Here is a 14,309-nt window from a genome sequence, read left to right as displayed (position 1 = left end):
GCAAATATAGAAACTTGGAGAACGGCGCAACGAGCGAGGATTCGCTTCCTGATACACCTTTCTACCTCTAGGTATTCCGTTCCGCCGTGGATCGTCCGGGTTATCGATTACCGATATTCGATCCCCCGGCTGCGTGATTCGCGACGTTCTATTTGTCAACAACGAGCCCTGAAATTCCTCGAATTAATTACGGAATCTCGTCGTGGGATCGTCAAGTACCGATCCAACAAATGTCCCGATTAAACCGAATCGTTCCGTGAATAGTAAACTAATCGTGGAAATTTGGTACCATTTTCGAGTGGCATTTAAATTAAAAACTATAGGAACACAACGGAGATGCTCTTTAAATAACACGCGAGGTCTCGTGAATTCCGAAACACGGCGTTCGGTTACGACTCTGTTCTTAAACTTTGACCCCTCCGGTTGTACCATTATTCGCCACAATATTCCTGCACGCTGCTATATTCCCTTTGACCAGAGACACCCTAGTTCATCGAAAAGAAAGAGGTCGACCAAAACTGTAACAGAGCTTTGAATCTCCCAGGCCCAGGGGCATCTGGCCTGATCTACATCCTCTCTATAGCACAACCGCCCATTTGAGACTATATCCTCTTAATCCAGACTGCATCTTCTTGGCTTAGAGCATAATCATCTAACATGGATGATCATCCTACGTTCTCCTAGTTTAGACTGTGTATTACTAGTCTGAAATACGACCACCTGATATGGACCATATCCTCTCTGTGCAGACTACATCTACTCATAGTACAGTAGCCCTCAAGTACACCCTCCCAGTTTCAACTATATCCTCCCAATTCAGACTACATTTACTGAGACTCCAAAATACATTCTTCTAGTAAACTGAACCCATACTAATAAACAACTTAGCCTCAAGTACACCGTCAGCCTAAACGTCTCCAGCACAGAGTACAACTGCTTCGAATTGCATCCTACTCTAAACTCCATCCTCGTGACCTGGAGTACAGCCTAATTTAAACTATATCCTCTTAGCCGAAACACGTACGTATCCCAGACATTATTAGCGGATGCAGTACCGAGATGGTCTACTTTAGACCGTATCCTTCCAGCTCGGAGTATATCCTTTTAGGCTGACGGAAGAACCGTACCGGGAAAGCTTTCTTCCCATGGATCGTGGCCGCAACCGCAAAGTATCTCGGTTTATTCTGACGATTGGAAGTCCCTGGGAACCTGTCGAGCATCGACCAGCCACGGTTCGCGCCGCGAGTCGATTTTCGAGAGGACCGGAGCATCGATCCCAGCCCGGCTGGTCCAGAAACGAGAGGGGATCGCCGATGAGGGATGGCTACCGAAGAGGAGGACGTGCTCTCGCAGGCAGCTGCACCATCACCTGCCTGGCAGCTGGTTCGCCCGCGGCTTCTACCCGTTCAACCTTACAGCCGAATTCAGCCAGACGGCGCGTTTCGACGACTCGGCAGTCGCGAAATCGAAGAGTCAGGAGACTCGACCCTGCCTGGCGTTCACCAGCGCGCGACAAACCGCGCAGATGGTCGCAGATTTTCCATTTCGTTCCGACGAAAATGTAGAAATTGCCCCAAGACTTTATTTTACCGATCTTCGAGAGAAAATTGAGAGTAACTTTATCTTTAACGATGGAGAATTCTAATTGAGACACGATTAACTAGCTATCGAAGCAAATTCGCGACATAGTTTGTTAGAAATTTCTACAGGGCGAACAAAGTGAATTTAGTCTTTCTTGAGAACAATAATAAAGGAAGACACTTGGGATTCGTTTCGATATCGTTTCCACCGATGGTCCTAATGACTGTTATTCCACGAGAAAAATTCAGCTGCTGGTTTCGCTCGAGCGAACGACCACAGGCCGCGTAGGCGCGTGTCTTCGTCCCTGAACAGCTGGTTTATTTATGCTCGGGAGACAGCCGGTCCACGAAATCGTCGTGTCGGGGGAACCGTTCTCGCGAGAGCACGAATAGCGCAAACTTGAACGCATATGTCGCCGGAGGCGGTCGGGAGATCGGTTCGCGTGTGCAGTCGAACACGGCTGTTTCGATTCCACTCGTCCGATTTCATTCGGTCTCCCACTGACACCGCGTGGACAGTAGCCATTAGGGTTCCAGGAACCACAGCTTCTCTCTTCAAAATGGAAATACGGCTGGCAGGTGTCTGACAAATGCCTCTAATTCAGGGACTAGCTGAATTTCCTTACAACGAATACCACTCGCGAACGGTTTTTATTTGTGTTTAACGAGCGGAGGATAAAATAAATTCTGAATAACGGTAGTTTACGATCGTCTGAAATCACAGTTTACTCAATTTTATTAAGATATATTCTAATCGAAACGCGACGAGATTCGATGAAAATATTTTTCGCGATACGAGATCGGTAAAGCGCATCGAAGATCGAGAAATTCGCGAGATAACGGGAGGGCGGCGTTGAATTTACAAGCCGGAAAAGACGGTGAAATATTAGGGGTTGCGATTTTCCCCCGCGACTGACAATGAGCACATTTCCATGGCCATTCAACTCCCTGAAAGAACTACTAATATTCAACCGTTCGCGGGAATGGTTACCTCGGCTGAAAAGGCCGAGAGACGGAGAAATTTTGCGTATCTGGCGGCGAGATCGCGAGGTCGAACGGTGAATTTTCAACCCCTCCGAGCCCGAGTAACAAAAGGGACACGGACGATCGTTGATTTTGCCCGGAGAATCCAAATATCGCTTACCATTCCGTGCTTCGGAGCCGGGCGAAAACGTTTACGCGCGTCGCGCCTGTACGCGACGAGAATCGATTCGGTTCTTCGTTCGATCGACCGACGCGTCCTCGGCTCGCTGGTATCGCCGGACTATCGCGATCGAATCGAGAGTATCGTCGTTTAACGAGTCGCGCGATAGAAAGAGACGACCCCGTCTCGAGTACACGGCCCCTCGTTGCGTCTGGTTTATTAATTAACCTGTGGATTTCCGATTGCCTCGTCTCGTCGGATTACCTGCTCGAAAACGGTTCTATCCGTTTCAGACACGATACGTTTGCGTACGCGAAAAGGATACTCCAAAGCTTCGAGTGGCTATGCTTTTACCAAGGTTACGATCCACATATTCGGTCTCTACGAGTGTTTATTTCTTTATTATACAAACTCGACGTTCCTTGGAAATTTCGTTGAGATAAACGATGCTTTACATGGGTTATAACAGAGATTCGTAAGTAGAAACAGCGAGCATCGGGCAGACAAACTTCGTTCCGCGTTTTCGACTTATTCTTTCTCGAGTATCTCGAACGTAGATCAACGCCAACGATGGTCTTCTCGGTCGCGAGTTTCGCAAAGGCTAACTACAAAGCGTACGTTGGCAACTGGCAACTCGTTCCAGGAGCGATCTTTCGCGATACACAAGGCGGTTTCAGCCACATCCGTTGAATTCCACGTACGGGAAACGTGGAACGAGGTAATTAATGCAGCCAATCGACGCGGTCGTGAATGCTTGCCCCGGCTGGCGCAACAAGCGAGAACCATTGTTTCTTCGGCTCGTTATCGGTGGGGGAGGGAAGGGGTTAACAACGCGAGCCGGTGAATTAACTCGCGCCATCCGAACGCGGAAAGCGCGCGTTTCTCGGCGGGTTTCTGGCTGTTACGGGCCTCTCAAAGGAAGGCGCTCGATGAAGATGCTTCTACGTCGTTTGCCAACGCCTCGTCGGTCGATGCGCGACAACCTCGATTCAAACGGAATCCAGAGATACGGTTTACCCACTTGACACCGACGATATTCCGACGCGAATAAATTGCAAGATCGCGGAGAGGAGCATTCTCGTAAATCATTCCCGGCGATGCTCGATCGCGCGGGGACCATTCTTCGACGTAGAACGCGAGCGCGCCATCGGTGCATCGACACGCAACGTGCACTTCCTGCCACACACTCGGTGTCCCGCCAGACACGGGCCAAACTATCCTTCCTTACTTTAGAAAGATGCATTTTTATTGGAAACTCATAGGACAGAAAATATTACTCCTCAACGGGGCACATTTATTTAGTGGAAGAAATGCATATTAATGTTATCGTTGGTGTCGATGATGGAAGTGTTTAGGCTAAGATCAAATGCGAATTAGGCCGAAAGACGACTCACTTGTTTATGATATAGACCAAAATAAGATGAAAATCAACATTTTTGATTTTCGTCATATTTTGACCAGTAAAATCTCCTATTAAAATTGATATGCCGGATAATTGGACTGTATCTACATACGAAGTGATAAAGACGAGGAATATAATCACAGATCTCTGGCCACACATTAGATTTTCGGTAAGGAATTTTTTTCTCGAAAGTGCGTAGGATTTCGAGGGTATGTGTATTCACAAAAAATGATTGTAATTGACCCCCGCAACTGAAAGTAATTTTTTCAAAACGATTTGAAACACATGAAATTTCAGGGAAATCGTTCATTCATGATCAGACATTATCTTCTCAGTAAGGAATTTTTTTCTGGAAAGTGCGTAGGAATTCGGGGGTATGTCTATTGACCCAAAATGATTGTAATCGACCCTCGCAACTAAAAATAATTTTTTCAGAGTGATTTAAAATTTTTTAATTTCGCCGAAAAATTTGTCCACTTTCTATGCGTAAAATGTCTCTTCGTACGAAAAGTAGACCTTGTTATCTGGATCTTTAAGGGTTGCTACATATATACTCTATACTGAAACATTTTCTAACCGCATCGAGCAATGGGATTTTGCAGATATTGATACCACAATGTTCGAGGCGTAACCATGGAACGCAAACGCGTTCCGGATTGTCAGAGACGATCGCGTCGAATCCCCCAGAGTTTTGTCGCTCGATGCACGTCCGAAACTTCAATGTCGCGAGCGCGATTAATCGTCCGCAGAATACGGCGCGATACGCGTGGGCACAGATCGAAACGAGAACGGATCCGCGCGTGTTAGCGCGCCAGAAGCGGAGTCGGTGAACGAGAGTCGCTTGTGCAATTTACTCCAATAGCGTGTCCGGAGTCAATGCTAGGACCTTGCACTCTGCGCCGTGCATGCATGTACGTACATATTATGAGCTGACGGACGCGTGTGCGGAGAAGGGAGACACAAGACGAGTGCACTGCCAATCTAGGAACTCGAGAGGACAGATAGAAAAGAAAGTAAAGAACGAGAAAATAGAGAACTGAAATTGGTCTTAAATAGGGGGACTCGATCGGAGACAGAAATTAGATTCAAACGAGTTCAAATTTAAATTTGAGATACCAAAAGACAGAACCCAGGAATTCAAGAGAATATGAGATCGATAAAAAGGGGAGAGTAAAGCACCAGAAGAGAACTAAAATTAGTCTTAAACGGGAAAGCTTCGAACGAGTCCAAATTTAAATTTGAAGACCTAATAGAATATTTTTGCCAGCAAGTATCCTGCGTGGCTTTGCATCGAATGGATCAAGATGTCCAGATCGAACGAGTCGATGGGCATCGTAAGTCCCATAACGTCAGCTGCGGCTGTCCCGTAATCGCGTGCTTCCCTTCTGATCATTCCTTTTCTCGAAACAGCGATCGTTAAACCGTTGTAAGTCCACGTTAGAATGTTAGTTGCGCGGACTAATGGCCCGTTGGATACCCTAACCGCCCGTTCGAATCAAATGGAAACACCGATTGCTTCGATCGTGTCTCCGGAGAGCTTCTCGGGAACATCAAAGGGTACTCCGTGCGTTAAACGCGGTAGTCCGGAGTACCATTAACAATTTATTAAACTCGTCGATGTCGCGAAAGTGCAGCCGTCGTGGTTACGGACCAATATTCTATGCATACGAGCTGCTTTATTTGTACCAACGATATCGATACTAATGTAGCGTCGCGTTTCTGCCTCTTTCCACTTCGAACCGCTCATGGGGATGTTAAAGATGTTTTTATCGATACGGACATCTGGACTCGAGCTGCTCGAAACGCGTTATTAATTCCTATGAATCACCTAAACGGTAAGAGGTCGTACGAGATTTGCTTTACCACCGTATAAATAACCGAGAAATAATTTCTTCTGGCATCCTCGTCGACCTAACCGTATACAGCTTTCCTCCCATCGAGGTCACGCAAGATTTACTCAATACGTAGCGTCAGAGGCTGCAAAGTATGACATAAAAGTATTCTGGGTATGTAATTTATATTGGAAAGCCTGCAAACTGTGCACGCGGAGACCTGGATTTGGTTGTTGCATGCAAACGATCCGTACGAAACGCGAAATCGCATGCTGCTTTTCACCTAGCTTGTGTTTTTCGCTCCTTTTGATCCTAAATAACTCGCACACGGCCGTCTTTTACATTTTTTTTTTTAACAGGAAACTTCTTCGTTTCGAATTTTTCGATGAAACAGATCCACGAAAATAATAAATCAAATCGTTCTTGGTTCTATTATTCACGAACATTGCGTCACCGACTGTCCAGCCGGCGTACTAAGCGTCACCGTATATATAGCGAGGCTCTCACGACTGCAATTTACTCGAAACGTTCGATCGCGCAAAACCGTACGCGATAAATTGCGGAGCAAGTACACGTGGCACGTTTCGCTGTAATACGCGGAAACGACGCATCGAGCGCACGTGCAAAGAAATATGCGTGCGTCATCGGTTGGGAAACGACTCGTTTTGGCACGCTAGATCGTTCTTCCGTCGAGGGAGATGGAAAGAATCGTTGGAATCGAAAACAACGCTGGAGAAATGTTTCTAAAAATAGTTTGGAAATTTTGGAAAAATTGTTCTCCACGAACATCGAAACTAGAAACGATACAAGGCCGCCCACGAGCATCGTTCCCAAGGATTTCCCAATTCTCGGAGAAACGATCGCGGAAAGCAAAACACACCCCTCCGCTCCCCAACCCCTATTTCGTTTCTTCGAATCGCTCTCCCGAGAAAGTCCATCGTGAAAATTGAACGACTGGAAGCCCGCGTCGCTTCTCCGCGAAGATCTCGTTTCTATTAGCGATTCAGAGCACCAGGGGAGGCCTTTGGGGGGTGGTTGCACAGGCGGCCCCCGTCTAACCCCCCCGCTGGTTTCACGAACATAAGTTATCCCCTTGATGTCAGCGACGCAGATGCCTTTTCCCCACGCGAAACGCGGAGGGAGTCGTCAACGCCGGGATAAGAGCAGACGACCAAGCGCCGGGACGCTTTTTGTTCAGGGGCGTATCGCACGAAACGCAGAACCGACGATGGTACTCGAATTCTGCGGTCCCCCATCGATCTATCGCGGAGACTACTATTATGAACGAGTATCGACTATGTTTTTCAACGTACATTATAGTAATACAGACCCTAAAGACATAAAGAGAACAGGTGTGCTTATGTATTTTTCCCTATCTTCTATTTCGAGAAGAATTACCAAATCTTGTTTATTAAAACTGCGTTACTTATATTTAGCAGTTTTTTTTCTCCTAATATTAATCGATCAAGTAATGCCTAATTATAAAACCCGACTATAATTGCCATTAATACGTGTTTATTTCCCCAAGCGGTCACCCATCCTGTACTGCACGCGACCCAATGATGCTGCCTCAAATGACCGGACGAGGAACAATGTTTCCAACGTGACACGACCCTTGACAAATTTTTTTTCTAATCAATATCGTTAAATACATCGATGTATGAAAGAACGAACTCATATCTATTTAATTTATAGCGAATACGAGTGATCTAACCCAAAGCTTTTCTAAAAATATACCGAACAGGGAGAACAGTCTACGTACTGCTTTGGTTGGTTTTATTTTGTGTTTTTAATCGAAGCTAAATTATCGTCGAAGGTAACAGGACGTTGAAAACCTTGAAATTAACTTCCATCAAAGGAGGAAGAAAATCTCCGACGCCTCGCTTCAGAGTTCGAGGACAATGGAATCGTCGGACGAAAAACAAGAGACAGCAACAATGCGCGTTACGACACGGCGACAAAAGTCTCCCGATAAGGCGTTCTTTCTTCAAACGTCGACGCTTTTCATCCCCTTACGGCCAGAGACAGCTGTCCCCGACGATCCGACGAATTGTCTACGAATGCAACTCTACTTAACACTTTTCGCCGTGAATCGAATGAATTTTCTTTACAATTAGTCTCTGTTCCCGGCTGGACGAACCGACGACGAGCTGAGACGAGGAAATGGACACCCGGTGAAAGCAGATTATTCAGATTCTGCTTCAAACGTCTTGTCTCGATTACAAATTCAAATGAAATTAACACGACGCGTCCAATATTTATCGAGCTCGGCCGTCTCCCCCCTCGATTACCTTCTACAAGGTTTACTCGACAGCAGATTTTGTCTCTCCTCGAAACGAACTCGACACGGTGAAATTTATGTAAAATATATATTTTTACAATTATATTATGGAGGACTTGCGAATCGTACTACGAATATTTTCATGCGTCAAGCATGTGTGTTATCAGTTGATTCTATTTATTGATTTTATTACTCTTGACACACTTCGATGGATAATGAGAGCACTCATTGTGATCCAATTTTAATAAACGAAAACTGCTGATTCCGTATCAATGGCGCGTCAAAAGTGTCGAGCTTATTACGATATTTTACAAATAAATGAAAATGTCTGTACGTGATTGTTTTAGTTGCGAGTCAAAATTGCTTTCCTTCCTTTAAAAAATACATTATATGTTATTCTTTGGATTCGTAGTCTCTGGTCGGTGTTAAACTAACGCGAATGCCTGCTTCGCGATATAATCCGCTTAAACTGATTTCCACTGGCGTAACAATCCAGCAGAGACGACTACACGCGTTGAAACGAACGAAACGGGTTCTTTGACACGAGAGAAAAAGACTGGCAACCAATACCCTTCTGCTTTGTTCCCATCATCAGCGAAACAAATACTTTTCTATTCGTTTGTTCAATTTCAACTTTTGCCCTCCGTTTCCCCGAGTTTAATTATATACTATATAAAAATGTTATGTACCAATTTGCAACAACCTAAGAGGGAAGCATTTCTCAGCATTTGTCTGCCCATTATTATCTCTATTTGTTTATTCAAAGCTACCAATACCACTTTATCTGAAAAGCTTCGCTGCATGCCAGAGTGGCACTCGACTGCAAAGGGTTAATCCGTAGCGAAGGAGCAATAATTCCAGAAAAATATTAATATTGCTTTTCATAAATGAATATTTCAGTACAATCGACCTCCGGGGGTGTACAAAGCGGGCAGGGCTTTTTCTCCCCGTCAAACGTTCCGTGGCTGAATTCTGTTGCACGTTTCATTCTCCCGATGACAAAACGTTCAGAAATAATCGTTCGCGCGCGACCCTGAAAAATCTACACCGTTTTCAATCGACGACCACAAACTTGCAACAAACAATACGTACGCGTATAAAATCCCAGAGCAACGATACGTACAGGGTGAACCGCGTAAAATACCGCAAGCCGGTCCCTCGATAACGATGGATCATTTTTACGCGATAACGACCACTTACAAAATACATTTTGCACGTGAAATTTACATTTTTATATGCTACGTACAGCTTTTGCATTCACAAGAACGTGAACAAAATATTCGGGTAAATATTATTCGGTATTAAAAGCGTTGTTTAAAATTCTAAACATTGTATGTTATGATTAACAAGGTTTTATTTATGAATTAAAGTAAAATTTTTAGGAACGGTCCGTCGACTCTAATAGTAAAAACACTGTGTCTATGTTACTAATGGTCCCTGAAAAACCAGTTTGTAACAATTTACACGGTCCCACCCTGTATATGGAGTGTCTTCACGGGTGCACGCGCGAGACTAAAAGGCGGTCGCGTAACAATAGGTGAAAATGTGGCTTTCACATTTTTCCTCGTGTCCCCGAGCGCTCGTGGGTGGTCCCCTCGCGTTTCTACGCCCCCTCTCGTTCGTTATTAATGCCCCCTTTCCGAATAAACACCGCCTTTTTGTCATTTAAATGCGGTTACTCGATGTCGGGGTTTCCGTTCCCGCGTTATTGTCGCCGCTTACGCGTCCAGAATCGTCCCGTCGATCGCCCAAAATTCAAAGACACGCAAAACGAACACGTTCCTCTGTTTTTTGTTATCTATCGCGGGAGAAACTTCAATCGACGAGGAGCGGAATCGAAAAAGTGCAAAAAGCTGGCAATTTTCTCCGAAACGCGCTCGTAAATGAAAACAGAAGATACTGTTTCGCTAAAACAACGATCTATGCGAGCTGCAAACGGAAACAAATGAAACAAAGATCCTACCGGATAATAAATTTTTGTTTTGACATCGTTTTCCGAATTAATCCCGAATCCATAAATTCTCGTTCGAGCTTCTGTTACTCTTCCGTTCGTTCTCTGGTAGCTTTTTTCTTACACGAGTCTGAAAGCTTTGTTTCTAAAATTGATTTTGCGTACACTTTCAACCCTCGTGCAATAAGAAATCTGTTTCTTCAAATTGGACAATAATGAATAGAAAACTGAGCACAAAATACTTGCAGTAAGACAAATATTATTTACTATGGAGGAGTAAAATATTCGCGATTGTACCAAGTTATGTAGAAATTATTAAATGACGAGGAAGCTCGAGGAGGCTAAATCGGAAACAGTGCATCCACTTGGATATTATTTGAACAGAACTATTTCCATATCTCAAGCACGGTAATCTCCAATTACATGTATGGATAATTGAGAGTCAGTATATCAGCGTCTATGTAACAGAGAGTAGAGTATAATCGGGGCTGGAGCTTATAACAAATCGAGATATTCTTGGTACAAGTACACGTACATTATTGCAACGATACTACGCCGCGCGTTTATAAATCTGGGTTGAGTCGTTAAAGCCTCGTCGAAACGAGACGCCGATTTCGATACTTGATACGTCATAAATGACGTACACGCGTCATTTGAAGCCAAATATATTATGCAAGCACCGTGGGACAGGTACTACTTACGCATCCTTCGTTTAAACGCGGAAGCTCCTACGTACACAAACACGCGTGAGCATTTTTAATACTCGGAACTCGGACTATCGTTTTACCGCGATGTAAACGAAACTCGTGGAAGAATAAGAGCGATCGAATTGTAGTTGGGAGTTTTAAAAACTTCGTGTACGTTTAAATACCGCTAAAGTCTTTAATATATTCGAGTTTGAGAAAAATTCGAAATTTTCTTCCATCCGACGCGGAACGAGCTATCTGCAATCTGGTCACGATTCCTCTTTATCTCGAAATGCCACGGTCGTCGTGGCAACCCTCCTACTCCGACGCCATTGCATCCCTATACTTCCAACCCTCTGAAAACCGCTGACGAGTCGTATACATTTCCCGCGCTTTTCTATACGTAATTTCTATGGCTTCTGACAATTATGGAACGACTCCTCCGAAACAATCGCGAAAATCAGACGGGGACACTGAACATTTTCGTGAAATTCGATCGAACGGTCCCGACCGACGGTTTGAGGTTAGGGGATTATAGAGCGTGTACTACGTACCGCGAGGATTTAGGAAAAGAGGCGAGAATTGGATGAAAAATTTGGCAAACGCGTAGATGGATAGTGACACTGAGAGCGTGTCAGACGATTTCGAGTATTTTGAGGCACTCGTCGAACGTGAAATTGTTGAACAATGTTTGAGCATGGAATCGACACGTGCTGCGTTTAACGAGGAATTAAACGCTTTGTTTGCTGAGAAAACAAATCAATATCAGCGGATACGAATCTATGTTTTTATCGCGTCGTACGACGCAGACGAACGAGTAAATAGAACATTATTGGTCTTAAAAATCGAATTCACCGCCGAGTGGCATTTATACGATAAAAAAAAAAAGCGAGCAAATTTGACGAACAATGCTTTACACTACGCGTTTAAAATTCGTTCGAACTGCTGAAAAAGAAACGATCGGTCGGCGAACCTTGATCGATAAATACAAAAATATTTTGTATTCAGTATTTATTCGAAGAACATATTTCATTATGATAATAGATTTGAATAATAAGTTAAGAGTAACGAAGTAAATTCAGAGAATGAATACATAAAAATGATAGATACGTACATAACCTATACACCGTCCGAGAATCAACGTAACACGAGGAAGTATTCATTTCCACACGGTCCTCGGAAAGCTAGCGAGACTCAGGAAACGTCCAACTTGTTCCTTCGATCCGTATTCGTGTACGCCGAGCAGAACTTCGTAGTTATCGCAGTGTCATCGAGAGTTATCGCGATAGAAAGTACTTTCGTCGTTTGTTTAAGCACAAATCATTATTTCGTCGAGCAACAATCACACTGACACAGCCATTAAACGCGGCTTATAACCATTGGTGGCATCGTTAAACACACAACCATAAAACGAAAAATATTACTATTCCATAAAGGCGAACGCAAATGTCCCCAAATTGACAATGAACTGAACGTAGGAACGGAATCCGACGTTCGTCCAGTTCAGGCAAGCTAACGGTAATTATACCAACCGTGGGTCAGGCCGGAATTATCGCCTCGTCCTTAAATCACCGTCATTTTATATCGTGCCCCATATTCTACAAAAATCCAGTGAAACCTTGTCCCTCCGCAGGTCAGGTAGATCCGTGGAAGCGAAAACAAAAGGAACCGGACAGTTTCCATTGTGTCTAATCCTCTGGTGCATTTTTCCCGCTCGACAAAGGCGACGCGGAAAATATCTTGCGAACGCGACGCTTTAAAAACACGCTCGGATCTAGGGAATTTCCGAACCGATCTACGTTCGAACGAACCAACGGTCGCAACGATTCGGGAAAATCAGTGGTGTCACGCTGAAATCCGCGTATGTAAATTGACCCGGTGACGTTTTCGACTCTCGGCGATATATTTCACTCGCGTAATCCGGGGTTATCTTACGATTCTAGTTAACTTTATTCTGTTTACGTGCGCGGGCAATTTATAGCGTGTTCCGGTCGACTCGTAATTTTCCTCGACTTCTCTATTTTAGCGGTCGGCTTTCGGTGCTGCGTTACTGCGATTGCGAGAATCAGTCGGAGATTAAACAGTACACCGTGTGACACGCAAGACCCACGAACCTCTGACACATAGCGTGTTTCTCGTTTGACCTTATCCGGTAAACAAAGAAATTCCCCCTACCGACCGTCGTATCCCCGACAAGCTTTATTTCTTTCCCGCTGAATTCGAAAGAGGACGCGATGACCTATCGAGGTAAGTAACGAACGCGTCTCGACGCGAACGTAGATATTTTTTTCCCAACCATCGGACCATGTCCTTGACGACAGAATCGACTGTTTTCGTTCCAACAAGGAAAGTCTACGAACGCTGGATAAATTCTTTTTGAACGGAACCGAGAACAAATTGTCGAAAGCAATGAATATCAGCACGTTCATTACTGATACAATTTTTTGAGGTTATGAATTTCGATCGTATGTCTTATTCGCTGGAAACGTAAAAGGACATTTCAGTCTGAACTTTGTACTTAAGAATTTGAGCTCTTCGCGACGGTATTTTTCTATCTAACGTAAATCTTGAACCTTTCCTTGCAGCGGTCCCGAGGGAACATTTTTGTCAGAAGCGTACGCTGATTCCAAGCTCGCTTATTTAGAAATATAACCATTTGCGAGACTCGAGGCGAGTTACGAGCAAGCTGTGCTCGGAAAGATGTGGCAATTGAATTGGTTTAAGGAGCTCGTTTGATTAACGGCAATAGGGGGACGTGTAATTTTAGTATCCATTCGTTGGGCCGAGAACCACCGGACTCTTCCGTGGTCGGGAAAAAAAAAAAACGAGGCGGACCAGCGTTTAAAACACTGTATTAGTGGTGGGTGCCCTTGACAACGGGAAGCAAACTCTTCGCGCGTAAACAGAAACTCCAGTGCCAGCGGTATTTGCGAAAGAATTAACCTCGGCAAAACGCGAGACCGTGTTTACCCAAACGCGGGCTGACCGTGCAGAGATTTAAATAAAATAAGGAAAAGTAGTGCTCGATATGAAGCGGGTACGCGTTAACCCGTTAATGTAACGAATTATTTCCTTTTAATGACTCTGGATGTGGTCGTAACGAAACAATGTTTTTTCGCAGGTACTTGGATGGATTTTAGCTACTTAAAAATAGATTAAATCTTGTTTCAACGTGCTCGGTGTGGTAATTGCCAAATTATTACAGCTTATATACCGTAAAATATCGACGTAACGGACGATGAAAAATCTCATGTTTCTATAATTGCAGTGTACGTAAATGGAATTTTTCGCGTATCGCAAACCAGTCGGGAACTAATGAGGCGGAACGAGTGCCCATAATTCTGCGGTGACGCTGCGGAATTCTTCGGAATCGAATACGAAGGTAATTTGTCGAATACCGAGAGTCGGAATTATCGATACCGTTCCGAAATCA

The 14,309-nt window shown here is 44.4% G+C and overlaps 1 protein-coding gene across 3 annotated transcripts in view; it reads right to left on the bottom strand.

The window, feature by feature from the left end:
• The window catches only part of LOC122398494 (serine/threonine-protein kinase NLK), a 194,147-nt gene that overhangs the window by 177,267 nt on the left and 2,571 nt on the right, over window positions 1-14,309 (bottom strand). The window lies entirely within an intron of this gene.

The sequence above is a fragment of the Colletes gigas genome, unplaced genomic scaffold (assembly GCF_013123115.1).
Source record: "Colletes gigas isolate AHSC1104 unplaced genomic scaffold, ASM1312311v1 Colletes_gigas_Sc00011, whole genome shotgun sequence".
NCBI classification, from domain to species: Eukaryota; Metazoa; Arthropoda; class Insecta; order Hymenoptera; family Colletidae; genus Colletes; species Colletes gigas.
Note: the sequence above shows the minus strand (reverse complement) of the source record. Positions and strands in the feature narration are given on the sequence as shown.